Source organism: Pseudophryne corroboree, unplaced genomic scaffold, assembly GCF_028390025.1.
Source record: "Pseudophryne corroboree isolate aPseCor3 unplaced genomic scaffold, aPseCor3.hap2 scaffold_280, whole genome shotgun sequence".
NCBI lineage: Eukaryota > Metazoa > Chordata > Amphibia > Anura > Myobatrachidae > Pseudophryne > Pseudophryne corroboree.
The window spans coordinates 564,002-589,127 of NW_026969463.1; the positions used below are offsets into that span (position 1 = coordinate 564,002).

General features: G+C 48.5%; 32 non-coding genes and 6 pseudogenes across 32 annotated transcripts; all 38 read right to left on the reverse strand.

The window, feature by feature from the left end:
- Window positions 1–148: 148 nt before the first annotated feature.
- LOC135014321 (U1 spliceosomal RNA) lies at window positions 149–312 on the reverse strand. The gene has a single exon (XR_010212864.1). It is a non-coding gene; the product is annotated as a U1 spliceosomal RNA (small nuclear RNA).
- A 152-nt stretch (window positions 313–464) lies between these two features.
- LOC135014345 (U1 spliceosomal RNA) lies at window positions 465–628 on the reverse strand. The gene has a single exon (XR_010212887.1). It is a non-coding gene; the product is annotated as a U1 spliceosomal RNA (small nuclear RNA).
- A 670-nt stretch (window positions 629–1,298) lies between these two features.
- LOC135014445 (U1 spliceosomal RNA) lies at window positions 1,299–1,461 on the reverse strand. The gene has a single exon (XR_010212968.1). It is a non-coding gene; the product is annotated as a U1 spliceosomal RNA (small nuclear RNA).
- Window positions 1,462–1,613: 152 nt separating this feature from the next.
- LOC135014338 (U1 spliceosomal RNA) lies at window positions 1,614–1,777 on the reverse strand. The gene has a single exon (XR_010212880.1). It is a non-coding gene; the product is annotated as a U1 spliceosomal RNA (small nuclear RNA).
- Window positions 1,778–2,450: 673 nt separating this feature from the next.
- On the reverse strand, window positions 2,451–2,613 carry LOC135014416 (U1 spliceosomal RNA). The gene has a single exon (XR_010212950.1). It is a non-coding gene; the product is annotated as a U1 spliceosomal RNA (small nuclear RNA).
- Window positions 2,614–2,765: 152 nt separating this feature from the next.
- LOC135014367 (U1 spliceosomal RNA) lies at window positions 2,766–2,929 on the reverse strand. The gene has a single exon (XR_010212909.1). It is a non-coding gene; the product is annotated as a U1 spliceosomal RNA (small nuclear RNA).
- Window positions 2,930–3,600: 671 nt separating this feature from the next.
- LOC135014505 (U1 spliceosomal RNA) lies at window positions 3,601–3,763 on the reverse strand. Its single transcript, XR_010213001.1, has one exon. It is a non-coding gene; the product is annotated as a U1 spliceosomal RNA (small nuclear RNA).
- A 152-nt stretch (window positions 3,764–3,915) lies between these two features.
- Window positions 3,916–4,079, reverse strand: LOC135014369 (U1 spliceosomal RNA). The gene has a single exon (XR_010212910.1). It is a non-coding gene; the product is annotated as a U1 spliceosomal RNA (small nuclear RNA).
- Window positions 4,080–4,772: 693 nt separating this feature from the next.
- Window positions 4,773–4,914, reverse strand: LOC135014386 (U1 spliceosomal RNA; annotated as a pseudogene).
- A 152-nt stretch (window positions 4,915–5,066) lies between these two features.
- On the reverse strand, window positions 5,067–5,230 carry LOC135014455 (U1 spliceosomal RNA). The gene has a single exon (XR_010212972.1). It is a non-coding gene; the product is annotated as a U1 spliceosomal RNA (small nuclear RNA).
- Window positions 5,231–5,931: 701 nt separating this feature from the next.
- LOC135014457 (U1 spliceosomal RNA) lies at window positions 5,932–6,067 on the reverse strand (annotated as a pseudogene).
- A 152-nt stretch (window positions 6,068–6,219) lies between these two features.
- On the reverse strand, window positions 6,220–6,383 carry LOC135014294 (U1 spliceosomal RNA). The gene has a single exon (XR_010212837.1). It is a non-coding gene; the product is annotated as a U1 spliceosomal RNA (small nuclear RNA).
- Window positions 6,384–7,076: 693 nt separating this feature from the next.
- Window positions 7,077–7,218, reverse strand: LOC135014387 (U1 spliceosomal RNA; annotated as a pseudogene).
- Window positions 7,219–7,370: 152 nt separating this feature from the next.
- Window positions 7,371–7,534, reverse strand: LOC135014466 (U1 spliceosomal RNA). Its single transcript, XR_010212974.1, has one exon. It is a non-coding gene; the product is annotated as a U1 spliceosomal RNA (small nuclear RNA).
- Window positions 7,535–8,235: 701 nt separating this feature from the next.
- Window positions 8,236–8,371, reverse strand: LOC135014458 (U1 spliceosomal RNA; annotated as a pseudogene).
- A 152-nt stretch (window positions 8,372–8,523) lies between these two features.
- LOC135014295 (U1 spliceosomal RNA) lies at window positions 8,524–8,687 on the reverse strand. The gene has a single exon (XR_010212838.1). It is a non-coding gene; the product is annotated as a U1 spliceosomal RNA (small nuclear RNA).
- A 671-nt stretch (window positions 8,688–9,358) lies between these two features.
- On the reverse strand, window positions 9,359–9,521 carry LOC135014407 (U1 spliceosomal RNA). Its single transcript, XR_010212942.1, has one exon. It is a non-coding gene; the product is annotated as a U1 spliceosomal RNA (small nuclear RNA).
- A 152-nt stretch (window positions 9,522–9,673) lies between these two features.
- On the reverse strand, window positions 9,674–9,837 carry LOC135014312 (U1 spliceosomal RNA). The gene has a single exon (XR_010212855.1). It is a non-coding gene; the product is annotated as a U1 spliceosomal RNA (small nuclear RNA).
- A 674-nt stretch (window positions 9,838–10,511) lies between these two features.
- Window positions 10,512–10,674, reverse strand: LOC135014501 (U1 spliceosomal RNA). Its single transcript, XR_010212998.1, has one exon. It is a non-coding gene; the product is annotated as a U1 spliceosomal RNA (small nuclear RNA).
- Window positions 10,675–10,826: 152 nt separating this feature from the next.
- LOC135014360 (U1 spliceosomal RNA) lies at window positions 10,827–10,990 on the reverse strand. Its single transcript, XR_010212902.1, has one exon. It is a non-coding gene; the product is annotated as a U1 spliceosomal RNA (small nuclear RNA).
- Window positions 10,991–11,682: 692 nt separating this feature from the next.
- Window positions 11,683–11,824, reverse strand: LOC135014427 (U1 spliceosomal RNA; annotated as a pseudogene).
- Window positions 11,825–11,976: 152 nt separating this feature from the next.
- On the reverse strand, window positions 11,977–12,140 carry LOC135014410 (U1 spliceosomal RNA). The gene has a single exon (XR_010212945.1). It is a non-coding gene; the product is annotated as a U1 spliceosomal RNA (small nuclear RNA).
- A 671-nt stretch (window positions 12,141–12,811) lies between these two features.
- On the reverse strand, window positions 12,812–12,974 carry LOC135014436 (U1 spliceosomal RNA). The gene has a single exon (XR_010212959.1). It is a non-coding gene; the product is annotated as a U1 spliceosomal RNA (small nuclear RNA).
- A 152-nt stretch (window positions 12,975–13,126) lies between these two features.
- LOC135014522 (U1 spliceosomal RNA) lies at window positions 13,127–13,290 on the reverse strand. The gene has a single exon (XR_010213017.1). It is a non-coding gene; the product is annotated as a U1 spliceosomal RNA (small nuclear RNA).
- Window positions 13,291–13,984: 694 nt separating this feature from the next.
- Window positions 13,985–14,126, reverse strand: LOC135014463 (U1 spliceosomal RNA; annotated as a pseudogene).
- Window positions 14,127–14,268: 142 nt separating this feature from the next.
- On the reverse strand, window positions 14,269–14,432 carry LOC135014523 (U1 spliceosomal RNA). Its single transcript, XR_010213018.1, has one exon. It is a non-coding gene; the product is annotated as a U1 spliceosomal RNA (small nuclear RNA).
- A 661-nt stretch (window positions 14,433–15,093) lies between these two features.
- On the reverse strand, window positions 15,094–15,256 carry LOC135014480 (U1 spliceosomal RNA). The gene has a single exon (XR_010212983.1). It is a non-coding gene; the product is annotated as a U1 spliceosomal RNA (small nuclear RNA).
- A 152-nt stretch (window positions 15,257–15,408) lies between these two features.
- LOC135014500 (U1 spliceosomal RNA) lies at window positions 15,409–15,571 on the reverse strand. The gene has a single exon (XR_010212997.1). It is a non-coding gene; the product is annotated as a U1 spliceosomal RNA (small nuclear RNA).
- A 2,626-nt stretch (window positions 15,572–18,197) lies between these two features.
- Window positions 18,198–18,360, reverse strand: LOC135014408 (U1 spliceosomal RNA). Its single transcript, XR_010212943.1, has one exon. It is a non-coding gene; the product is annotated as a U1 spliceosomal RNA (small nuclear RNA).
- Window positions 18,361–18,512: 152 nt separating this feature from the next.
- On the reverse strand, window positions 18,513–18,676 carry LOC135014331 (U1 spliceosomal RNA). Its single transcript, XR_010212873.1, has one exon. It is a non-coding gene; the product is annotated as a U1 spliceosomal RNA (small nuclear RNA).
- A 670-nt stretch (window positions 18,677–19,346) lies between these two features.
- On the reverse strand, window positions 19,347–19,507 carry LOC135014462 (U1 spliceosomal RNA). Its single transcript, XR_010212973.1, has one exon. It is a non-coding gene; the product is annotated as a U1 spliceosomal RNA (small nuclear RNA).
- A 152-nt stretch (window positions 19,508–19,659) lies between these two features.
- Window positions 19,660–19,823, reverse strand: LOC135014366 (U1 spliceosomal RNA). Its single transcript, XR_010212908.1, has one exon. It is a non-coding gene; the product is annotated as a U1 spliceosomal RNA (small nuclear RNA).
- Window positions 19,824–20,493: 670 nt separating this feature from the next.
- LOC135014404 (U1 spliceosomal RNA) lies at window positions 20,494–20,656 on the reverse strand. The gene has a single exon (XR_010212939.1). It is a non-coding gene; the product is annotated as a U1 spliceosomal RNA (small nuclear RNA).
- Window positions 20,657–20,808: 152 nt separating this feature from the next.
- LOC135014534 (U1 spliceosomal RNA) lies at window positions 20,809–20,972 on the reverse strand. The gene has a single exon (XR_010213030.1). It is a non-coding gene; the product is annotated as a U1 spliceosomal RNA (small nuclear RNA).
- A 670-nt stretch (window positions 20,973–21,642) lies between these two features.
- Window positions 21,643–21,805, reverse strand: LOC135014405 (U1 spliceosomal RNA). The gene has a single exon (XR_010212940.1). It is a non-coding gene; the product is annotated as a U1 spliceosomal RNA (small nuclear RNA).
- A 152-nt stretch (window positions 21,806–21,957) lies between these two features.
- On the reverse strand, window positions 21,958–22,121 carry LOC135014340 (U1 spliceosomal RNA). The gene has a single exon (XR_010212882.1). It is a non-coding gene; the product is annotated as a U1 spliceosomal RNA (small nuclear RNA).
- A 671-nt stretch (window positions 22,122–22,792) lies between these two features.
- LOC135014397 (U1 spliceosomal RNA) lies at window positions 22,793–22,955 on the reverse strand. Its single transcript, XR_010212933.1, has one exon. It is a non-coding gene; the product is annotated as a U1 spliceosomal RNA (small nuclear RNA).
- A 152-nt stretch (window positions 22,956–23,107) lies between these two features.
- Window positions 23,108–23,271, reverse strand: LOC135014326 (U1 spliceosomal RNA). The gene has a single exon (XR_010212868.1). It is a non-coding gene; the product is annotated as a U1 spliceosomal RNA (small nuclear RNA).
- Between the last annotated feature and the right edge of the window lie 1,855 nt (window positions 23,272–25,126).

The window sequence follows — 25,126 nt, forward strand, 5'->3', positions numbered from 1 at the left end:
TGGGCTAGAGCTGGGGAGGGTCGCTGCTCGGGCACCCCCCTGTCAAGTGAAGGAGATCCAACTGAGGCAGCACAAGGGAACTCTCGAAAGAAGAACAAGGCTAGAGGAAAATCTGAGACAAAGAAATCTGACTTTTACCAGAGCTGACCAGAGGAAAGAACAAACACAGTCCCCCACTACCACAAATAATGCAGTCGAGTTTCCCACATTTGGGGAAATCATACGGGTCAGCATACTCAGAATGCAATGAATGAACCTCACCCTGGGAGAACAATCTTCATGACCATGGTATCTCCTATGCAAAATAAGTATGATTTGGGATAGGGCTGGGGAGAGTCGCTGCTCGGGCACCCCCCTGTCAAGTGAAGGAGATCCAACTGAGGCAGCACAAGGAATCTCTCGAAAGAAGAACAAGGCTAGAGGAAGATCTGAGACAAATAAATCTGACTTTTACCAGAGCTGACCAGAGGAAAGAACAAACACAGTCCCCCACTACCACAAATAATGCAGTCGAGTTTCCCACATTTGAGGAAATCATACGGGTCAGCATACCCAGAATGCAATGAATGAACCTCACCCTGGGAGAACAATCTTCATGACCATGGTATCTCCTATGCAAAATAAGTATGATTTGGGATAGGGCTGGGGAGGGCCGCTGCTCAGGCACATCTCTGTCAAGTAAAGGAGATTCAACTGAGGCAGCACAAGGGAACTCTCATCTGGGGACAACAACTGCAGGGAGAACACATATTTTCAGATGAACATGGGAGGGCAGAAGGCTACCTAATACTGAAGCACCCCCAAACAACAAACCAAATGCAACAACTAGTGCAAGCATTCCTGGGGGAAGGCCTGCAGCAGATGGATTTGCATATGGTGATGTCATCCAAGCAGTGGGTCAAAGTTGGCTTCAACCCTCGTCTGCATATGAAAAGAGAAAAGGGGCGTGCAGGGCATGGCAGCCTTTTTCGGCGCTTGGATGACCCCTAGTTCGCATTAAACACCTCCACCCTCCTTCGGTGTGGGGCTCATGTTGGCTATGCCCCAGCCCCGAAGCATTCAAGCTGAGTTCTTGCAGCAGCTGGGCACTGTAACAGCTCCAGAGCTGCTCTGTAAGGCAAATAAAAGGGTGTGGGACCTGCAGCACTACCTGTAGTTCGCATTGTGCATTGGAAGGCACAAAGTAAGCAGACGGGAGAAGTCAGGATAGTGCGCAAGGGCATAGAAGGGAGCGGCTCAAGAAAAGAGAAGTGGAAACAGACAGCAAACTAGGCTGGAGAGAGACCTGAGACAAAGAGATCTGAATTATACGAGAGCCAACCAGGGGAAACACAAATTATGCAGTCAAGTTTCCCACATTTGGAGAAATCACAGGAGCAGCACACCCAGAGTGCAATGGGTGAGCCTTGCCCTGGGAGAAGCACCTTCATGATCATAGTATATCACCTGGCAGGTAAGTAGGAGATGGGCTAGAGCTGGGGAGGGTCGCTGCTCGGGCACCCCCCTGTCAAGTGAAGGAGATCCAACTGAGGCAGCACAAGGAATCTCTCGAAAGAAGAACAAGGCTAGAGGAAGATCTGAGACAAATAAATCTGACTTTTACCAGAGCTGACCAGAGGAAAGAACAAACACAGTCCCCCACTACCACAAATAATGCAGTCGAGTTTCCCACATTTGGGGAAATCATACGGGTCAGCATACCCAGAATGCAATGAATGAACCTCACCCTGGGAGAACAATCTTCATGACCATGGTATCTCCTATGCAAAATAAGTATGATTTGGGATAGGGCTGGGGAGGGCCGCTGCTCAGGCACATCTCTGTCAAGTAAAGGAGATTCAACTGAGGCAGCACAAGGGAACTCTCATCTGGGGACAACAACTGCAGGGAGAACACATATTTTCAGATGAACATGGGAGGGCAGAAGGCTACCTAATACTGAAGCACCCCCAAACAACAAACCAAATGCAACAACTAGTGCAAGCATTCCTGGGGGAAGGCCTGCAGCAGATGGATTTGCATATGGTGATGTCATCCAAGCAGTGGGTCAAAGTTGGCTTCAACCCTCGTCTGCATATGAAAAGAGAAAAGGGGCGTGCAGGGCATGGCAGCCTTTTTCGGCGCTTGGATGACCCCTAGTTCGCATTAAACACCTCCACCCTCCTTCGGTGTGGGGCTCATGTTGGCTATGACCCAGCCCCGAAGCATTCAAGCTGATTTCTTGCAGCAGCTGGGCACTGTAACAGCTCCAGAGCTGCTCTGTAAGGCAAATAAAAGGGTGTGGGACCTGCAGCACTACCTGTAGTTCGCATTGTGCGTTGGAAGGCACAAAGTAAGCAGACGGGAGGAGAAGTCAGGATAGTGCACAAGGGTATAGAAGGGAGGGGCTCAAGAAAAAAGAAGTGGAAACAGACAGCAAACTAGGCTGGAGAGAGACCTGAGACAAAGAGATCTGAATTATACGAGAGCCGACCAGGGGAAACACAAATTATGCAGTCAAGTTTCCCACATTTGGGGAAATCACAGGAGCAGCACACCCAGAGTGCAATGGGTGAGCCTTGCCCTGGGAGAAGCACCTTCCTGATCATAGTATCTCAACTGGCAGGTAAGTAGGAGATGGGCTAGAGCTGGGGAGGGTCGCTGCTCGGGCACCCCCCTGTCAAGTGAAGGAGATCCAACTGAGGCAGCACAAGGAATCTCTCGAAAGAAGAACAAGGCTAGAGGAAGATCTGAGACAAATAAATCTGACTTTTACCAGAGCTGACCAGAGGAAAGAACAAACACAGTCCCCCACTACCACAAATAATGCAGTCGAGTTTCCCACATTTGGGGAAATCATACGGGTCAGCATACCCAGAATGCAATGAATGAACCTCACCCTGGGAGAACAATCTTCATGACCATGGTATCTTCTATGTAAAATAAGTATGATTTGGGATAGGGCTGGGGAGGGCCGCTGCTCAGAAACATCTCTGTCAAGTAAAGGAGATTCAACTGAGGCAGCACAAGGGAACTCTCATCTGGGGACAACAACTCCAGGGAGAACACAAATTTTAAGATGAAAATGGGAGGGCAGAAGGCTGCCTAATACTGAAGCACCCCCAAACAACAAACCAAATGCAACAACTAGTGCAAGCATTCCTGGGGGAAGGCCTGCAGCAGATGGATTTGCATATGGTGATGTCATCCAAGCAGTGAGTCAAAGTTGGCTTCAACCCTCGTCTGCATATGAAAAGAGAAAAGGGGCGTGCAGGGCATGGCGGCCTTTTGCGGCGCTTGGATGACCCCTAGTTCGCATTAAACGCCTCCACCCTCCTTCGGTGTGGGGCTCATGTTGGCTATGCCCCAGCCCCTGAAGCATTCAAGCTGATTTCTTGCAGCAGCTGGGCACTGTAACAGCTCCAGAGCTGCTCTGTAAGGCAAGTAAAAGGGTGTGGGCCCTGCAGCACTACCTGTAGTTCGCATTGTGCGTTGGAAGGCACAAATTAAGCAGACGGGAGAAGTCAGGATAGTGCGCAAGGGCATAGAAGGGAAAGGCTCAAGAAAAGAGAAGTGGAAACAGACAGCAAACTAGGCTGGAGAGAGACCTGAGACAAAGAGATCTGAATTATACGAGAGCCGACCAGGGGAAACACAAATTATGCAGTCAAGTTTCCCACATTTGGAAAAATCTCAGGAGCAGCAGACCCAGAGTGCAATGGGTGAGCCTTGCCCTGGGAGAAGCAACTTCATGATCATAGTATCTCACCTGGCAGGTAAGTAGGAGTTGGGCTAGAGCTGGGGAGGGTCGCTGCTCGGGCACCCCACTGTCAAGTGAAGGAGATCCAACTGAGGCAGCACAAGGAATCTCTCGAAAGAAGAACAAGGCTAGAGGAAGATCTGAGACAAATAAATTTGACTTTTACCAGAGCTGACCAGAGGAAAGAACAAACACAGTCCCCCACTACCACAAATAATGCAGTCGAGTTTCCCACATTTGGGGAAATCATACGGGTCAGCATACCCAGAATGCAATGAATGAACCTCACCCTGGGAGAACAATCTTCATGACCATGGTATCTTCTATGTAAAATAAGTATGATTTGGGATAGGGCTGGGGAGGGCCGCTGCTCAGGCACATCTCTGTCAAGTAAAGGAGATTCAACTGAGGCAGCACAAGGGAACTCTCATCTGGGGACAACAACTGCAGGGAGAACACATATTTTCAGATGAACATGGGAGGGCAGAAGGCTACCTAATACTGAAGCACCCCCAAACAACAAACCAAATGCAACAACTAGTGCAAGCATTCCTGGGGGAAGGCCTGCAGCAGATGGATTTGCATATGGTGATGTCATCCAAGCAGTGGGTCAAAGTTGGCTTCAACCCTCGTCTGCATATGAAAAGAGAAAAGGGGCGTGCAGTGCATGGCGGCCTTTTGCGGCGCTTGGATGACCCCTAGTTCGCATTAAACGCCTCCACCCTCCTTCGGTGTGGGGCTCATGTTGGCTATGCCCCAAGCCCCTGAAGCATTCAAGCTGATTTCTTGCAGCAGCTGGGCACTGTAACAGCTCCAGAGCTGCTCTGTAAGGCAAATAAAAGGGTTTGTGACCTGCAGCACTACCTGTAGTTCGCATTGTGCGTTGGAAGGCACAAAGTAAGCAGATGGGAGAAGTCAGGATAGTGCGCAAGGGCATAGAAGTGAGCGGCTCAAGAAAAGAGAAGTGGAAACAGACAGCAAACTAGGCTGGAGAGAGACCCGAGACAAAGAGATCTGAATTATATGAGAGCCGACCAGGGGAAACACAAATTATGCAGTCAAGTTTCCCACATTTGGGAAAATCGCAGGAGCAGCACACCCAGAGTGCAATGGGTGAGCCTTGCCCTGGGAGAAGCACCTTCATGATCATAGTATCTCACCTGGCAGGTAAGTAGGAGTTGGGCTAGAGCTGGGGATGGTCGCTGCTCGGGCACCCCTCTGTCAAGTGAAGGAGATCCAACTGAGGCAGCACAAGGGAACTCTCGAAAGAAGAACAAGGCTAGAGGAAGATCTGAGACAAAGAAATCTGACTTTTACCAGAGCTGACCAGAGGAAAGCACAAACACAGTCCCCCACTACCACAAATAATGCAGTCGAGTTTCCCACAATTGGGGAAATCACAGGGGTCAGCATACCCAGAATGCAATGAATGAACCTCACCCTGGGAGAACAATCTTCATGACCATGGTATCTCCTATGCAAAATAAGTATGATTTGGGATAGGGCTGGGGAGGGCCGCTGCTCAGGCACATCTCTGTCAAGTAAAGGAGATTCAACTGAGGCAGCACAAGGGAACTCTCATCTGGGGACAACAACTGCAGGGAGAACACATATTTTCAGATGAACATGGGAGGGCAGAAGGCTGCCTAATACTGATGCACCCCCAAACAACAAACCAAATGCAACAACTAGTACAAGCATTCCTGGGGGAAGGTCTGCAGAAGACGGATTTGCATACGGTGATGTCATCCAAGCAGTGGGCCAAAGTTGGCTGGAACCCTCATCTGCATATGAAAAGAGAAAAGGGGTATGCAGGGCATGGCGGCCTTTTGCGGCGATTGGATGACCCCTAGTTCGCATTAAACACCCCCACCCTCCTTCGGTGTGGGGCTCATGTTGGCCATGCCCCAGCCCCTGAAGCATTCAAGCTGATTTCTTGCAGCAGCTGGGCACTGTAACAGCTCCAGAGCTGCTCTGTAAGGCAAGTAAAAGGGTGTGGGCCCTGCAGCACTACCTGTAGTTCGCATTGTGCGTTGGAAGGCACAAAGTAAGCAGACGGGAGGAGAAGTCAGGATAGTGCACAACGGTATAGAAGGGAGGGGCTCAAGAAAAAAGAAGTGGAAACAGACAGCAAACTAGGCTGGAGAGAGACCCGAGACAAAGAGATCTGAATTATATGAGAGCCGAACAGGGGAAACACAAATTATGCAGTCAAGTTTCCCACATTTGGGGAAATCACAGGGGCAGCACACCCAGAGTGCAATGGGTGATCCTTGCCCTGGGAGAAGCAGCTTCATGATCATAGTATCTCACCTGGCAGGTAAGTAGGAGTTGGGCTAGAGCTGGGGAGGGTCGCTGCTCGGGCACCCCCCTGTCAAGTGAAGGAGATCCAACTGAGGCAGCACAAGGGAACTCTCGAAAGAAGAACAAGGCTAGAGGAAGATCTGAGACAAAGAAATCTGACTTTTACCAGAGCTGACCAGAGGAAAGTACAAACACAGTCCCCCACTACCACAAATAATGCAGTCGAGTTTCCCACATTTGTGGAAATCACAGGGGTCAGCATACCCAGAATGCAATGAATGAACCTCACCCTGGGAGAACAGTCTTCATGACCATGGTATCTCCTATGCAAAATAAGTATGATTTGGGATAGGGCTGGGGAGGGCCGCTGCTCAGGCACATCTCTGTCAAGTAAAGGAGATTCAACTGAGGCAGCACAAGGGAACTCTCATCTGGGGACAACAACTGCAGGGAGAACACATATTTTCAGATGAACATGGGAGGGCAGAAGGCTACCTAATACTGAAGCACCCCCAAACAACAAACCAAATGCAACAACTAGTGCAAGCATTCCTGGGGGAAGGCCTGCAGCAGATGGATTTGCATATGGTGATGTCATCCAAGCAGTGGGTCAAAGTTGGCTTCAACCCTCGTCTGCATATGAAAAGAGAAAAGGGGCGTGCAGTGCATGGCGGCCTTTTGCGGCGCTTGGATGACCCCTAGTTCGCATTAAACGCCTCCACCCTCCTTCGGTGTGGGGCTCATGTTGGCTATGCCCCAAGCCCCTGAAGCATTCAAGCTGATTTCTTGCAGCAGCTGGGCACTGTAACAGCTCCAGAGCTGCTCTGTAAGGCAAATAAAAGGGTTTGTGACCTGCAGCACTACCTGTAGTTCGCATTGTGCGTTGGAAGGCACAAAGTAAGCAGATGGGAGAAGTCAGGATAGTGCGCAAGGGCATAGAAGTGAGCGGCTCAAGAAAAGAGAAGTGGAAACAGACAGCAAACTAGGCTGGAGAGAGACCCGAGACAAAGAGATCTGAATTATATGAGAGCCGACCAGGGGAAACACAAATTATGCAGTCAAGTTTCCCACATTTGGGAAAATCGCAGGAGCAGCACACCCAGAGTGCAATGGGTGAGCCTTGCCCTGGGAGAAGCACCTTCATGATCATAGTATCTCACCTGGCAGGTAAGTAGGAGTTGGGCTAGAGCTGGGGATGGTCGCTGCTCGGGCACCCCTCTGTCAAGTGAAGGAGATCCAACTGAGGCAGCACAAGGGAACTCTCGAAAGAAGAACAAGGCTAGAGGAAGATCTGAGACAAAGAAATCTGACTTTTACCAGAGCTGACCAGAGGAAAGCACAAACACAGTCCCCCACTACCACAAATAATGCAGTCGAGTTTCCCACAATTGGGGAAATCACAGGGGTCAGCATACCCAGAATGCAATGAATGAACCTCACCCTGGGAGAACAATCTTCATGACCATGGTATCTCCTATGCAAAATAAGTATGATTTGGGATAGGGCTGGGGAGGGCCGCTGCTCAGGCACATCTCTGTCAAGTAAAGGAGATTCAACTGAGGCAGCACAAGGGAACTCTCATCTGGGGACAACAACTGCAGGGAGAACACATATTTTCAGATGAACATGGGAGGGCAGAAGGCTGCCTAATACTGATGCACCCCCAAACAACAAACCAAATGCAACAACTAGTACAAGCATTCCTGGGGGAAGGTCTGCAGAAGACGGATTTGCATACGGTGATGTCATCCAAGCAGTGGGCCAAAGTTGGCTGGAACCCTCATCTGCATATGAAAAGAGAAAAGGGGTATGCAGGGCATGGCGGCCTTTTGCGGCGATTGGATGACCCCTAGTTCGCATTAAACACCCCCACCCTCCTTCGGTGTGGGGCTCATGTTGGCCATGCCCCAGCCCCTGAAGCATTCAAGCTGATTTCTTGCAGCAGCTGGGCACTGTAACAGCTCCAGAGCTGCTCTGTAAGGCAAGTAAAAGGGTGTGGGCCCTGCAGCACTACCTGTAGTTCGCATTGTGCGTTGGAAGGCACAAAGTAAGCAGACGGGAGGAGAAGTCAGGATAGTGCACAACGGTATAGAAGGGAGGGGCTCAAGAAAAAAGAAGTGGAAACAGACAGCAAACTAGGCTGGAGAGAGACCCGAGACAAAGAGATCTGAATTATATGAGAGCCGAACAGGGGAAACACAAATTATGCAGTCAAGTTTCCCACATTTGGGGAAATCACAGGGGCAGCACACCCAGAGTGCAATGGGTGATCCTTGCCCTGGGAGAAGCAGCTTCATGATCATAGTATCTCACCTGGCAGGTAAGTAGGAGTTGGGCTAGAGCTGGGGAGGGTCGCTGCTCGGGCACCCCCCTGTCAAGTGAAGGAGATCCAACTGAGGCAGCACAAGGGAACTCTCGAAAGAAGAACAAGGCTAGAGGAAGATCTGAGACAAAGAAATCTGACTTTTACCAGAGCTGACCAGAGGAAAGTACAAACACAGTCCCCCACTACCACAAATAATGCAGTCGAGTTTCCCACATTTGTGGAAATCACAGGGGTCAGCATACCCAGAATGCAATGAATGAACCTCACCCTGGGAGAACAGTCTTCATGACCATGGTATCTCCTATGCAAAATAAGTATGATTTGGGATAGGGCTGGGGAGGGCCGCTGCTCAGGCACATCTCTGTCAAGTAAAGGAGATTCAACTGAGGCAGCACAAGGGAACTCTCATCTGGGGACAACAACTGCAGGGAGAACACATATTTTCAGATGAACATGGGAGGGCAGAAGGCTACCTAATACTGAAGCACCCCCAAACAACAAACAAAATGCAACAACTAGTGCAAGCATTCCTGGGGGAAGGCCTGCAGCAGATGGATTTGCATATGGTGATGTCATCCAAGCAGTGGGTCAAAGTTGGCTTCAACCCTCGTCTGCATATGAAAAGAGAAAAGGGGCGTGCAGGGCATGGCAGCCTTTTGCGGCGCTTGGATGACCCCTAGTTCACATTAAACACCTCCACCCTCCTTCGGTGTGGGGCTCATGTTGGCTATGCCCCAGCCCCTGAAGCATTCAAGCTGATTTCTTGCAGCAGCTGGGCACTGTAACAGCTCCAGAGCTGCTCTGTAAGGCAAATAAAAGTGTGTGGGACCTGCAGCACTACCTGTAGTTCGCATTGTGCGTTGGAAGGCACAAAGTAAGCAGACGGGAGAAGTCAGGATAGTGCGCAAGGGCATAGAAGGGAGCGGCTCAAGAAAAGAGAAGTGGAAACAGACAGCAAACTAGGCTGGAGAGAGACCTGAGACAAAGAGATCTGAATTATATGAGAGCAGACCAGGGGAAACACAAATTATGCAGTCAAGTTTCCCACATTTGGGGAAATCGCAGGAGCAGCACACCCAGAGTGCAATGGGTGATCCTTGCCCTGGGAGAAGCAACTTCATGATCATAGTATCTCACCTGGCAGGTAAGTAGGAGTTGGGCTAGAGCTGGGGAGGGTCGCTGCTCGGGCACCCCCCTGTCAAGTGAAGGAGATCCAACTGAGGCAGCACAAGGGAACTCTCGAAAGAAGAACAAGGCTAGAGGAAGATCTGAGACAAAGAAATCTGACTTTTACCAGAGCTGACCAGAGGAAAGCACAAACACAGTCCCTCACTACCACAAATAATGCAGTCCAGTTTCCCACATTTGGGGAAATCACAGGGGTCAGCATACCCAGAATGCAATGAATGAACCTCACCCTGGGAGAACAATCTTCATGACCATGGTATCTCCTATGCAAAATAAGTATGATTTGGGATAGAGCTGGGGAGGGCCGCTGCTCAGGCACATCTCTGTCAAGTAAAGGAGATTCAACTGAGGCAGCACAAGGGAACTCTCATCTGGGGACAACAACTGCAGGGAGAACACAAATTTTCAGATGAACATGGGAGGGCAGAAGGCTGCCTAATACTGAAGCACCCCCAAACAACAAACCAAATGCAACAACTAGTGCAAGCATTCCTGGGGGAAGGCCAGCAGCAGATGGATTTGCATATGGTGATGTCATCCAAGCAGTGGGTCAAAGTTGGCTTCAACCCTCATCTGCATATGAATAGAGAAGAGGGGCGTGCAGGGCATGGCGGCCTTTTGCGGCGCTTGGATGACCCCTAGTTCGCATTAAACACCTCCACCCTCCTTCGGTGTGGGGCTCATGTTGGCTATGCCCCAGCCCCTGAAGCATTCAAGCTGATTTCTTGCAGCAGCTGGGCACTGTAACAGCTCCAGAGCTGCTCTGTAAGGCAAGTAAAAGGGTGTGGGCCCTGCAGCACTACCTGTAGTTCGCATTGTGCGTTGGAAGGCACAAAGTAAGCAGACGGGAGGAGAAGTCAGGATAGTGCACAACGGTATAGAAGGGAGGGGCTCAAGAAAAAAGAAGTGGAAACAGACAGCAAACTAGGCTGGAGAGAGACCTGAGACAAAGAGATCTGAATTATATGAGAGCCGACCAGGGGTAACACAAATTACGCAGTCAAGCTTCACACATTTGGGGAAATCGCAGGATCAGCACACCCAGAGTGCAATGGGTGATCCTTGCCCTGGGAGAAGCACCTACATGATCATAGTATCTCACCTGGCAGGTAAGTAGGAGTTGGGCTAGAGCTGGGGAGGGTCGCTGCTCGGGCACCCCCCTGTCAAGTGAAGGAGATCCAACTGAGGCAGCACAAGGAAACTCTCGAAAGAAGAACAAGGCTAGAGGAAGATCTGAGACGAAGAAATCTGACTTTTACCAGAGCTGACCAGAGGAAAGCACAAACACAGTCCCCCACTACCACAAATAATGCAGTCGAGTTTCCCACATTTGTGGAAATCACAGGGGTCAGCATACCCAGAATGCAATGAATGAACCTCACCCTGGGAGAACAATCTTCATGACCATGGTATCGGCTATGCAAAATAAGTATGATTTGGGATAGGGCTGGGGAGGGCCGCTGCTCAGGCACATCTCTGTCAAGTAAAGGAGATTCAACTGAGGCAGCACAAGGGAACTCTCATCTGGGGACAACAACTGCAGGGAGAACACATATTTTCAGATGAACATGGGAGGGCAGAAGGCTACCTAATACTGAAGCACCCCCAAACAACAAACAAAATGCAACAACTAGTGCAAGCATTCCTGGGGGAAGGCCTGCAGCAGATGGATTTGCATATGGTGATGTCATCCAAGCAGTGGGTCAAAGTTGGCTTCAACCCTCGTCTGCATATGAAAAGAGAAAAGGGGCGTGCAGGGCATGGCAGCCTTTTGCGGCGCTTGGATGACCCCTAGTTCGCATTAAACACCTCCACCCTCCTTCGGTGTGGGGCTCATGTTGGCTATGCCCCAGCCCCTGAAGCATTCAAGCTGATTTCTTGCAGCAGCTGGGCACTGTAACAGCTCCAGAGCTGCTCTGTAAGGCAAATAAAAGTGTGTGGGACCTGCAGCACTACCTGTAGTTCGCATTGTGCGTTGGAAGGCACAAAGTAAGCAGACGGGAGAAGTCAGGATAGTGCGCAAGGGCATAGAAGGGAGCGGCTCAAGAAAAGAGAAGTGGAAACAGACAGCAAACTAGGCTGGAGAGAGACCTGAGACAAAGAGATCTGAATTATATGAGAGCTGACCAGGGGAAACACAAATTATGCAGTCAAGTTTCCCACATTTGGGGAAATCGCAGGAGCAGCACACCCAGAGTGCAATGGGTGATCCTTGCCCTGGGAGAAGCAACTTCATGATCATAGTATCTCACCTGGCAGGTAAGTAGGAGTTGGGCTAGAGCTGGGGAGGGTCGCTGCTCGGGCACCCCCCTGTCAAGTGAAGGAGATCCAACTGAGGCAGCACAAGGGAACTCTCGAAAGAAGAACAAGGCTAGAGGAAGATCTGAGACAAAGAAATCTGACTTTTACCAGAGCTGACCAGAGGAAAGCACAAACACAGTCCCCCACTACCACAAATAATGCAGTCGAGTTTCCAACATTTGGGGAAATCACAGGGGTCAGCATACCCAGAATGCAATGAATAAACCTCACCCTGGGAGAACAATCTTCATGACCATGGTATCTCCTATGCAAAATAAGTATGATTTGGGATAGAGCTGGGGAGGGCCGCTGCTCAGGCACATCTCTGTCAAGTAAATGCGATTCAACTGAGGCAGCACAAGGGAACTCTCATCTGGGGACAACAACTCCAGGGAGAACACAAATTTTCAGATGAACATGGGAGGGCAGAAGGCTGCCTAATACTGAAGCACCCCCAAACAACAAACCAAATGCAACAACTAGTGCAAGCATTCCTGGGGGAAGGCCTGCAGCAGATGGATTTGCATATGGTGATGTCATCCAAGCAGTGAGTCAAAGTTGGCTTCAACCCTCGTCTGCATATGAAAAGAGAAAAGGGGCGTGCAGGGCATGGCGGCCTTTTGCGGCGCTTGGATGACCCCTAGTTCGCATTAAACGCCTCCACCCTCCTTCGGTGTGGGGCTCATGTTGGCTATGCCCCAGCCCCTGAAGCATTCAAGCTGATTTCTTGCAGCAGCTGGGCACTGTAACAGCTCCAGAGCTGCTCTGTAAGGCAAGTAAAAGGGTGTGGGCCCTGCAGCACTACCTGTAGTTCGCATTGTGCGTTGGAAGGCACAAATTAAGCAGACGGGAGAAGTCAGGATAGTGCGCAAGGGCATAGAAGGGAGCGGCTCAAGAAAAGAGAAGTAGAAACAGACAGCAAACTAGGCTGGAGAGAGACCTGAGATAAAGAGATCTGAATTATACGAGAGCCGACCAGGGGAAACACAAATTATGCAGTCAAGTTTGCCACATTTGGAAAAATCACAGGAGCAGCACACCCAGAGTGCAATGAGTGAGCCTTGCCCTGGGAGAAGCACCTTCATGATCATAGTATCTCACCTGGCAGGTAAGTAGGAGTTGGGCTAGAGCTGGGGAGGGTCGCTGCTCGGGCACCCCCCTGTCAAGTGAAGGAGATCCAACTGAGGCAGCACAAGGAATCTCTCGAAAGAAGAACAAGGCTAGAGGAAGATCTGAGACAAATAAATCTGACTTTTACCAGAGCTGACCAGAGGAAAGAACAAACACAGTCCCCCACTACCACAAATAATGCAGTCGAGTTTCCCACATTTGGGGAAATCATAGGGGTCAGCATACCCAGAATGCAATGAATGAACCTCACCCTGGGAGAACAATCTTCATGACCATGGTATCTCCTATGCAAAATAAGTATGATTTGGGATAGGGCTGGGGAGGGCCGCTGCTCAGGCACATCTCTGTCAAGTAAAGGAGATTCAACTGAGGCAGTACAAGGGAACTCTCATCTGGGGACAACAACTGCAGGGAGAACACATATTTTCAGATGAACATGGGAGGGCAGAAGGCTACCTAATACTGAAGCACCCCCAAACAACAAACCAAATGCAACAACTAGTGCAAGCATTCCTGGGGGAAGGCCTGCAGCAGATGGATTTGCATATGGTGATGTCATCCAAGCAGTGGGTCAAAGTTGGCTTCAACCCTCGTCTGCATATGAAAAGAGAAAAGGGGCGTGCAGGGCATGGCAGCATTTTTCGGCGCTTGGATGACCCCTAGTTCGCATTAAACACCTCCACCCTCCTTCGGTGTGGGGCTTATGTTGGTTATGTCCCAGCCCCGAAGCATTCAAGCTGATTTCTTGCAGCAGCTGGGCACTGTAACAGCTCCAGAGCTGCTCTGTAAGGCAAGTAAAAGGGTGTGGGCCCTGCAGCACTACCTGTAGTTTGCATTGTTCATTGTAAGGCACTGAGTAAGCAGACGGGAGGTGAAGTCAGGATAGTGCACAAGGGTATAGAAGGGAGGGGCTCAAGAAAAAAGAAGTGGAAACAGACAGCAAACTAGGCTGGAGAGAGACCTGAGACAAAGAGATCTGAATTATATGAGAGCTGACCAGGGGAAACACAAATTATGCAGTCAAGTTTCCCACATTTGGGGAAATTGCAGGAGCAGCACACCCAGAGTGCAATGGGTGAAACTTGCCCTGGGAGAAGCACCTTCATGATCATAGTATCTCACCTCGCAGGTAAGTAGGATTTGGGATAGAGCTGGGGAGGGTCGCTGCTCGGGCACCCCCCTGTCAAGTGAAGGAGATCCAACTGAGGCAGCACAAGGAAACTCTCGATAGAAGAACAAGGCTAGAGGAAGATCTGAGACAAATAAATCTGACTTTTACCAGAGGAAAGAACAAACACAGTCCCCCACTACCACAAATAATGCAGTCGAGTTTCCCACATTTGGGGAAATCATAGGGGTCAGCATACCCAGAATGCAATGAATGAACCTCACCCTGGGAGAACAATCTTCATGACCATGGTATCTCCTATGCAAAATAAGTATGATTTGGGATAGGGCTGGGGAGGGCCGCTGCTCAGGCACATCTCTGTCAAGTAAAGGAGATTCAACTGAGGCAGCACAAGGGAACTCTCATCTGGGGACAACAACTGCAGGGAGAACACATATTTTCAGATGAACATGGTAGGGCAGAAGGCTGCCTAATACTGAAGCACCCCCAAACAACAAACCAAATGCAACAACTAGTGCAAGCATTCCTGGGGGAAGGCCTGCAGCAGATGGATTTGCATATGGTGATGTCATCGAAGCAGTGGGTCAAAGTTGGCTTCAACCCTTGTCTGCATATGAAAAGAGAAAAGGGGCGTGCAGGGCATGGCGGCCTTTTGCGGCGCTTGGATGACCCCTAGTTCGCATTAAACACCTCCACCCTCCTTCGGTGTGGGGCTATGCCCCAGCCCCTGAAGCATTCAAGCTGATTTCTTGCAGCAGCTGGGCACTGTAACAGCTCCAGAGCTGCTCTGTAAGGCAAGTAAAAGGGTGTGGGCCCTGCAGCACTACCTGTAGTTTGCATTGTGCGTTGGAAGGCACAAAGTAAGCAGACGAGAGAAGTCAGGATAGTGCGCAAGGGCATAGAAGGGAGCAACTCAAGAAAAGAGAAGTGGAAACAGACAGCAAACTAGGCTGGAGAGAGACCTGAGACAAAGAGATCTGAATTATACGAGAGCCGACCAGGGGAAACACAAATTATGCTGTCAAGTGTCCAACATTTGGGGAAACCGCAGGAGCAGCACACCCAGAGTGCAATGGGTGAGCCTTGCCCTGGGAGAAGCACCTTCATGATCATAGTATCTCACCTGGCAGGTAAGTAGGAGTTGGGCTAGAGCTGGGGAGGGTCGCTGCTCGGGCACCCCCCTGTCAAGTGAAGGAGATCCAACTGAGGCAGCACATGGAAACTCTCGAAAGAAGAACAAGGCTAGAGGAAGATCTGAGACAAATAAATCTGACTTTTACCAGAGCTGACCAGAGGAAAGCACAAACACAGTCCCCCACTACCACAAATAATGCAGTCGAGTTCCCACATTTGGGGAAATCACAGGGGTCAGCATACCCAGAATGCAATGAATGAACCTCACCCTGGGAGAACAATCTTCATGACCATGGTATCTCCTATGCAAAATAAGTATGATTTGGGATAGGGCTGGGAAGGGCCGCTGCTCAGGCACATCTCTGTCAAAAATTTATAAAGTCTATACATATATATAACCAAATGTCAATATATATATATATAGAACCCAGCGCTCCTATTAAAACTTATCTATTTCACCAATTTGTTGCTTATTTAATCTTTATACATCTATTAATTTTCACCATATATTATAAAATGCTGCTCCCATAGGTAGTACTGTTTTACCAATAATAAACCAAATTTTAAAGATAATCACACTTGTTATCAAGGGAGCGCAAAAAATAAAATATACAAGCTCTTTATTTTTAAAAAATATATATAGACAGAAGAAACCCACATTCAATAAAATACAATGGAGTCAACATATATAGGCACCACTATCCATATCTAAATGTAATAAGGATCTATTTCATATTGCCCTTGATGAAAACGGAATGTTTATTAAAGTGTCCAAAAAATCCTCCTGGATACAGCTGTTGTTATTTAATCGTTACTTTCCAATTGTAATTGATACATTAAATTCCTTCTTGTGGATGAACAGCAACAGTTGTAACCAACGCCTCTTATTTACTGCAGTTAAAGTTCATATGTAACTCACGTGAGTAATGAAAGAAAACAGGGGGAGAGCGCTGTGATGGTTGGTGAAACACAGCGGTATGCTACGACCCCCGTTAACCGTGGCTGGATCTTATTGGCACTCGCGGTCGGGATATTTCTCCCTGCCGTGGGGTAGAGACCTCCTTTTGCTCGGTCTCAAATTGCTTTTTCCCCTTCACCGCTGCCTTTACATCAGACGTCCGCCGTGATGTAGCTCGTTCATGAACGGGCTTATATCTCAGCAATCAGAGTGTCCGGTAATCACCTTTCTTACGCGTTTCTCCGCTGTTATCCAAGAGCGGTTTCGTCAGAGGATACATCAGCAGCCTAGCAGGCTCTTTTCAAAATGCACCGGACCAATAGCATTACTAATTAGTTGATTGGATACATACATGTACTAATTGGATGCATACATGTAATGACTCACATATGGAACAACTTTCTAATTGCAATTGCACATATAAAGGCATTTCATAATATAAAAATAAGCAACATGGTGATTAAAAATAATAATAAAATAAGCAACAAGGTGGTTTAAAAAATAACAGAAAATATATAATCTATATACAGATTAACCTATAATCTTTCAATCAATACCTCATATCTATAATCACATATACATAATTCAGAGACTCAGCACTAAGGATCCCCATTTACTTATATAAAACCTTTTAGGGTAACATAAATCCATGTCACTACTAAAGCAGTTCTTGTGGCGCAGGGGAAACATCACCTGCACTCTATGCAGCTAGTCCCATGTTCGAATCCAACCCGCTCAGCTTAACATCCATATTATTTATTTACTTTTAATGGGATCATTCGATCAATTCATTTTTACCTTTAATTTTTGTTAATATTATTTCTATATTTCATTATTTTAACCCCTGGAATAATTACATTGCTGTTTAAACAACAAAAAGAATTGAAGAAAAAAATAAATATTAAACAGACAATTTAAGGATTCGAAGATGTAAAGATTTAAAGATTTTAAAATTTAAAACAGGGAGGGGGGGAGGGAGGGGGGCCTTTTGGGAGAATGAGGGAAAAAAAAAAAAATAGAAAAAAAAATATATATATATAGAACCAAGAGAAAGTGTAAAAAGAGGATGGAGGAAGAAATCTGATGTTCATCATTACTAGTGGATTTTACTAAAGAACTTTAAAGGAACACACACAACAGGATTATACAGTTTCATCCTAAGAGGAAAGCTGTTTCCAAAATAGCTACTTCTAATAATTTTGTTTATTTATTAAACATACAATAAATGGATATTCAATAAATAATATATTAGGTAAATCAATAGATAAAATCTTCAGAGACTGCCAATGTTGTTCAGTTCGATGCTCTCATTCAGACCATCAGGTGTAAGGGTACCCAATGAAAAAATCCAAAATGCCGCCCTTGTCAAGTAAAGGAGATTCAACTGAGGCAGCACAAGGGAACTCTCATCTGGGGACAACAACTGCAGGGAGAACACATATTTTCAGATGAACATGGGAGGGCAGAAGGCTGCCTAATACTGAAGCACCCCCAAACAACAAACCAAATGCAACAACTAGTACAAGCATTCCTGGGGGAAGGCCTGCAGCAGATGGATTTGCATATGGTGATGTCATCCAAGCAGTGGGTCAAAGTTGGCTTCAACCCTCGTCTGCATATGAAAAGAGAAAAGGGGCGTGCAGGGCATGGCGGCCTTTTGCGGCGCTTGGATGACCCCTAGTTCGCATTAAACACCTCCACCCTACTTCGGTGTGGGGCTCATGTTGGCTATGCCCCAGCCCCTGAAGCATTCAAGCTGATTACTTGCAGCTGGGCACTGTAATAGCTCCAGAGCTGCTCTGTAAGGCAACTAAAAGGGTGTGGGCCCTGCAGCACTACCTGTAGTTCGCATTGTGCTTTGGAAGGCACAAAGTAAGCAGACGGGAGAAGTCAAGATAGTGCGCAAGGGCATAGAAGGGAGTGGCTCAAGAAAAGAGAAGTGTAAACAGACAGCAAACTAGGCTGGAGAGAGACATGAGACAAAGAGATCTGAATTATACGAGAGCCGACCAGGGGAAACACAAATTATGCAGTCAAGTTTCCCACATTTGGGGAAATCACAGGAGCAGCACACCCAGAGTGCAATGGGTGAGCCTTGCCCTGGGAGAAGCACCTTCATGATCATAGTATCTCACCTAGCAGGTAAGTAGGAATTGGGCTAGAGCTGGGGAGGGTCGCTGCTCGGGCACCCCCCTGTCAAGTGAAGGAGATCCAACTGAGGCAGCACAAGGGAACTCTCAAAAGAAGAACAAGGCTAGAGGAAGATCTGAGACAAAGAAATCAGACTTTTACCAGAGCTGACCAGAGGAAAGCACAAACACAGTCCCCCACTACCACAAATAATGCTGTCAAGTTTACCACATTTGGGGAAATAACAGGGGTCAGCATACCCAGAATGCAATGAATGAACCTCACCCTGGGAGAACAATCTTCATGACCATGGTATCTCCTATGCAAAATAAGTATGATTTGGGATAGGGCTGGAGAGGGCCGCTGCTCAGGCACATCTTTGTCAAGTAAAGGAGATTCAACTGAGGCAGCACAAGGGAACTCTCATCTGGGGACAACAACTGCAGGAGGTACACATATTTTCAGATGAACATGGTAGGGCAGAACGCTGCCTAATATGGAAGCACCCCCAAACAACAAACCAAATGCAACAACTAGTACAAGCATTCCTGGGGAAGGCCTGCAGCAGATGGATTTGCATATGGTGATGTCATCCAAGCAGTGGGTCAAAGTTGGCTTCAACCCTCGTCTGCATATGAAAAGAGAAAATTGGCATGCAGGGCATGGCGGCCTTTTGCGGTGCTTGGATGACCCCTAGTTTGCATTAAACACCTCCACCCTCCTTCGGTGTGGGGCTCATGATGGCTATGCCCCAGCCCCTGAAGCATTCAAGCTGATTTCTTGCAGCAGCTGGGCACTGTAACAGCTCCAGAGCTGCTCTGTAAGGCAAGAAAAAGGGTGTGGGCCCTGCAGCACTACCTGTAGTTTGCATTGTGCGTTGGAAGGCACAAAGTAAGCAGACGGGAGAAGTCATGATAGTGCGCAAGGGCATAGAAGGGAGCAACTCAAGAAAAGAGAAGTGGAAACAGACTGCAAACTAGGCTGGAGAGAGACCTGAGACAAAGAGATCTGAATTATACGAGAGCCGACCAGGTGAAACACAAATTATGCAGTCAAGTGTCCAACATTTGGGAAACCGCAGGAGTAGCACACCCAGAGTGCAATGGGTGAGCCTTGCCTGGGAGAAGCACCTTCATGATCATAGTATCTCACCTGGCAGGTAAGTAGGAGCTGGGCTAGAGCTGGGGAGGGTCGCTGCTCGGGCACCCCCCTGTCAAGTGAAGGAGATCCAACTGAGGCAGCACAAGGGAACTCTCGAAAGAAGAACAAGGCTAGAGGAAGATCTGAGACAAAGAAATCTGACTTTTACCAGAGCTGACCAGAGGAAAGCACAAACACAGTCCCTCACTACCACAAATAATGCTGTCCAGTTTCCCACATTTGGGGAAATCACAGGGGTCAGCATACCCAGAATGCAATGAATGGACCTCACCCTGGAAGAATAATCTTCATGACCATGGTATCTCCTATGCAAAATAAGTTTGATTTGGGATAGAGCTGGGGAGGGCCGCTACTCAGGCACATCTCTGTCAAGTAAAGGCGATTCAACTGAGGCAGCACAAGGGAACTCTCATCTGGGGACAACAACTGCAGGGAGAACACATATTTTCAGATGAACATGGGAGGGCAGAAGGCTGCCTAATACTGAAGCACCCCCAAACAACAAACCAAATGCAACAACTAGTGCAAGCATTCCTGGGGAAGGCCTGCAGCAGATGGATTTGCATATGGTGATGTCATCCAAGCAGTGGGTCAAAGTTGGCTTCAACCCTCGTCTGCATATGAAAAGAAAAAAGGGATGTGCAGGGCATGGCGGCCTTTTGCGGCGCTTGGATGACCCCTAATTCGCATTAAACATCTCCACCCTCCTTCGGTGTGGGGCTCATGTTGGCTATGCCCCAGCCCCTGAAGCATTCAAGCTGATTTCTTGCAGCAGCTGGGCACTGTAACAGCTCCAGAGCTGCTCTGTAAAGCATGTAAAAGGGTGTGGGCCCTGCAGCACTACCTGTAGTTTGCATTGTGCGTTGGAAGGCACAAAGTAAGCAGACAGGAGAGGTCAGAATAGTGTGCAAGGGCATAGAAGGGAGCGGCTCAAGAAAAGAGAAGTGGAAACAGACAGCAAACTAGGCTGGAGAGAGACCTGAGACAAAGAGATCTGAATTATACGAGAGCCGACCAGGGGAAACACAAATTATGCAGTCAAGTTTCCCACATTTGGGGAAATCACAGGGGCAGCACACCCAGAGTGCAATGGGTGAGCCTTGCCCTGGGAGAAGCACCTACATGATCATAGTATCTCACCTGGCAGGTAAGTAGGAGTTGGGCTAGAGCTGGGGAGGGTCGCTGCTCGGGCACCCCCCTGTCAAGTGAAGGAGATCCAACTGAGGCAGCACAAGGGAACTCTCGAAAGAAGAACAAGGCTAGAGGAAGATCTGAGACAAAGAAATCTGACTTTTACCAGAGCTGACCAGAGGAAAGCACAAACACAGTCCCCCACTACCACAAATAATACAGTCAAGTTTCCCACATTTGGGGAAATCACAGGGGTCAGCATACCCAGAATGCAATGAATGAACCTCACCCTGGGAGAACAATCTTCATGACCATGGTATCTCCTATGCAAAATAAGTATGATTTGGGATAGGGCTGGGGAGGGCCGCTGCTCAGGCACATCTCTGTCAAGTAAAGAAGATTCAACTGAGGCAGCACAAGGGAACTCTCATCTGGGGACAACAACTGCAGGGAGAACACATATTTTCAGATGAACATGGGAGGGCAGAAGGCTGCCTAATACTGAAGCACCCCCAAACAACAAACCAAATGCAACAACTAGTGCAAGCATTCCTGGGGAAGGCCTGCAGCAGATGGATTTGCATATGGTGATGTCATCCAAGCAGTGGGTCAAAGTTGGCTTCAACCCTCGTCTGCATATGAAAAGAAAAAAGGGATGTGCAGGGCATGGCGGCCTTTTGCGGCGCTTGGATGACCCCTAATTCGCATTAAACATCTCCACCCTCCTTCGGTGTGGGGCTCATGTTGGCTATGCCCCAGCCCCTGAAGCATTCAAGCTGATTTCTTGCAGCAGCTGGGCACTGTAACAGCTCCAGAGCTGCTCTGTAAAGCATGTAAAAGGGTGTGGGCCCTGCAGCACTACCTGTAGTTTGCATTGTGCGTTGGAAGGCACAAAGTAAGCAGACAGGAGAGGTCAGAATAGTGTGCAAGGGCATAGAAGGGAGCGGCTCAAGAAAAGAGAAGTGGAAACAGACAGCAAACTAGGCTGGAGAGAGACCTGAGACAAAGAGATCTGAATTATACGAGAGCCGACCAGGGGAAACACAAATTATGCAGTCAAGTTTCCCACATTTGGGGAAATCACAGGGGCAGCACACCCAGAGTGCAATGGGTGAGCCTTGCCCTGGGAGAAGCACCTACATGATCATAGTATCTCACCTGGCAGGTAAGTAGGAGTTGGGCTAGAGCTGGGGAGGGTCGCTGCTCGGGCACCCCCCTGTCAAGTGAAGGAGATCCAACTGAGGCAGCACAAGGGAACTCTCGAAAGAAGAACAAGGCTAGAGGAAGATCTGAGACAAAGAAATCTGACTTTTACCAGAGCTGACCAGAGGAAAGCACAAACACAGTCCCCCACTACCACAAATAATACAGTCAAGTTTCCCACATTTGGGGAAATCAAAGGGGTCAGCATACCCAGAATGCAATGAATGAACCTCACCCTGGGAGAACAATCTTCATGACCGTGGTATCTCCTATGCAAAATAAGTATGATTTGGGATAGGGCTGGGGAGGGCCGCTGCTCAGGCACATCTCTGTCAAGTAAAGAAGATTCAACTGAGGCAGCACAAGGGAACTCTCATCTGGGGACAACAACTGCAGGGAGAACACATATTTTCAGATGAACATGGGAGGGCAGAAGGCTGCCTAATACTGAAGCACCCCCAAACAACAAACCAAATGCAACAACTAGTGCAAGCATTCCTGGGGGAAGGCCTGCAGCAGATGGATTTGCATATGGTGATGTCATCCAAGCAGTGGGTCAAAGTTGGCTTCAACCCTCGTCTGCATATGAAAAGAGAAAAGGGGCATGCAGGGCATGGCGGCCTTTTGTGGCGCTTGGATGACCCCTAGTTCGCATTAAACACCTCCACCCTCCTTCGGTGTGGGGCTCATGTTGGCTATGCCCCAGCCCCTGAAGCATTCAAGCTGATTTCTTGCAGTAGCTGGGCACTGTAACAGCTCCAGAGCTGCTCTGTAAGGCAAGTAAAAGGGTGTGGGCCCTGCAGCACTACCTGTAGTTCGCATTGTGCGTTTCAAGGCACAAAGTAAGCAGATGGGAGTAGTCAGGATAGTGCGCAAGGGCATAGAAGGGAGCGGCTCAAGAAAAGAGAAGTGGAAACAGACAGCAAACTAGGCTGGAAAGAGACCTGAGACGAAGAGATCTGAATTATACGAGAGCCGACCAGGGGAAACACAAATTATGCAGTCAAATGTCCCACATTTGGGGAAATCGCAGGAGCAGCACACCCAGAGTGCAATGGGTGAGCCTTGCCCTGGGAGAAGCACCTTCATGATCATAGTATCTCACCTGGCAGGTAAGTAGGAGTTGGGCTAGAGCTGGGGAGGATCGCTGCTCAAGCACCCCCCTGTCAAGTGAAGGAGATCCAACTGAGGCAGCACAAGGGAACTCTCAAAAGAAGAATAAGACTAGAGGAAGAAATGAGACAAAGAAATCTGACTTTTACCAGAGCTGACCAGAGGAAAGCACAAACACAGTCCCCCACTACTACAAATCATGCAGTCAAGTTTCCCACATTTGGGGAAATCACAGGGGTCAGCATACCCAGAATGCAATGAATGAACCTCACCCTGGGAGAACAATCTTAATGACCATGGAATCTCCTATGCAAGATAAGTATGATTTGGGATAGGGCTGGAGAGGGCCGCTGCTCAGGCACATCTCTGTCAAGTAAAGGAGATTCAACTGAGGCAGCACAAGGGAACTCTCATCTGAGGACAACAACTGCAGGGAGAACACATATTTTCAGATGAACATGGGAGGGCAGAAGGCTGCCTAATACTGAAGCACCCCCAAATAACAAACCAAATGCAACAACTAGTGCAAGCATTCCTGGGGGAAGGCCTGCAGCAGATGGATTTGCATATGGTAATGCCATCCAAGCAGTGGGTCAAAGTTGGCTTTAACCCTCGTCTGCATATGAAAAGAGAAAAGGGGCGTGCAGGGCATGGCGGCCTTTTGCGGCGCTTGGATGACCCCTAGTTCGCATTAAACACCTCCACCCTCCTTCGGTGTGGGGCTCATGTTGGCTATGCCCCAGCCCCTGAAGCATTCAAGCTGATTTCTTGCAGCAGCTGGGCACTGTAACAGCTCCAGAGCTGCTCTGTAAGGCAAGAAAAAGGGTGTGGGCCCTGCAGCACTACCTGCAGTTTGCATTGTGCATTGGAAGGCACAAAGTAAGCAGACGGGAGAAGTCAGGATAGTGCGCAAGGGCATAGAAGGGAGCGGCTCAAGAAAAGAGAAGTGGAAACAGACAGCAAACTAGGCTGGAGAGCTCTTCTGTCTATATTTTGCAAACCTGCTCTTGTCCTCTCCAGCTGCTCCATGTAGATTTGACGTCTGGAAAGGTGCATAACCCAATGACAAGCAAACACACTCCTGCATGAGTTTTCTCTCTCACTAGCTGGATGATACACAATCATTTGCATGTGCTCCACCTCCGACACACCACCCACCCAACCACCCAGTGACCAGAGCCACCCACAAGCCAACTGGCTACGTGATTTAATTTGCACAGTGTAGTCATCCAGGCAGCATGCCCTTCTCAATGGAAGGATCTCTGGTTCCATGGAATCTTCCACATTGGAATGCTGCGGAACAAAAAGGATTTAAATATTCAGCTTGCTAGCATTCAATGTACCTGCGGCTTGGCTCTAGCACATGGGTCTTCATCCTGTGGCCCTCCAGCTGCTGTGAAACTACACATCCCAGCATGCCCTGCCACAATTTTGCTATTAAGGTATGCTAAAACTGAGGCAGGGCATGCTGGCATGTGTAGTTCCACAGCAGCTGGAGGGTCACAGGTTGAAGACCCATGTTCTAGCATGCCTGTTCTATGATGCATGTACCGTGATGTCACAATCAGCTTGGAATGGGGTGTCTAGCAGGCATTTGCTGACAGCCACTTGAGGGAGACACACATCAGGAGATGCAGCATATCGGAGGTCTTCGATGCCTTTCCAGCAAATGCACACCACCTGCTGCTGGTCTGGACACAAAACAATACCCACAATCGAAGTCCCAAAATGCCCAACTACAGGATTCATGTAAGTAGTGAATTTAGGAATGAATTTAGAAGTAGGAAATTAAGTTAGTTCACAAGTACATTCAAATTCAGATCTAAAGTCTAGGTAGGCCTCACGTCCTGGCAGCCCCCAGCACTTAAAAATGCCTTGATTAGAGGTAGAGAATTAAATGTAGATAAAAAGTAGACACAAAATAAGACTCCACAGAGCAGTTATCAGGTGTCTTTATCAATTGTTGCATTTAAAAAATCAAGCAATTAGGGAACACAATGTTGCAACAATGTAACCCTATTTGCAAAATAGTACTAAATAAGTTTGTCGATGTAAGACATTTGCAAAGGCGCATCCAAAACACGCTGGAAAATGCAACTGAATCTGTTTTTGGAGGCTAGAATAGGAAATGTGCATCGGTCCTACAAGTACTGAAAGCTCTTCTACCATCTCCCTTTT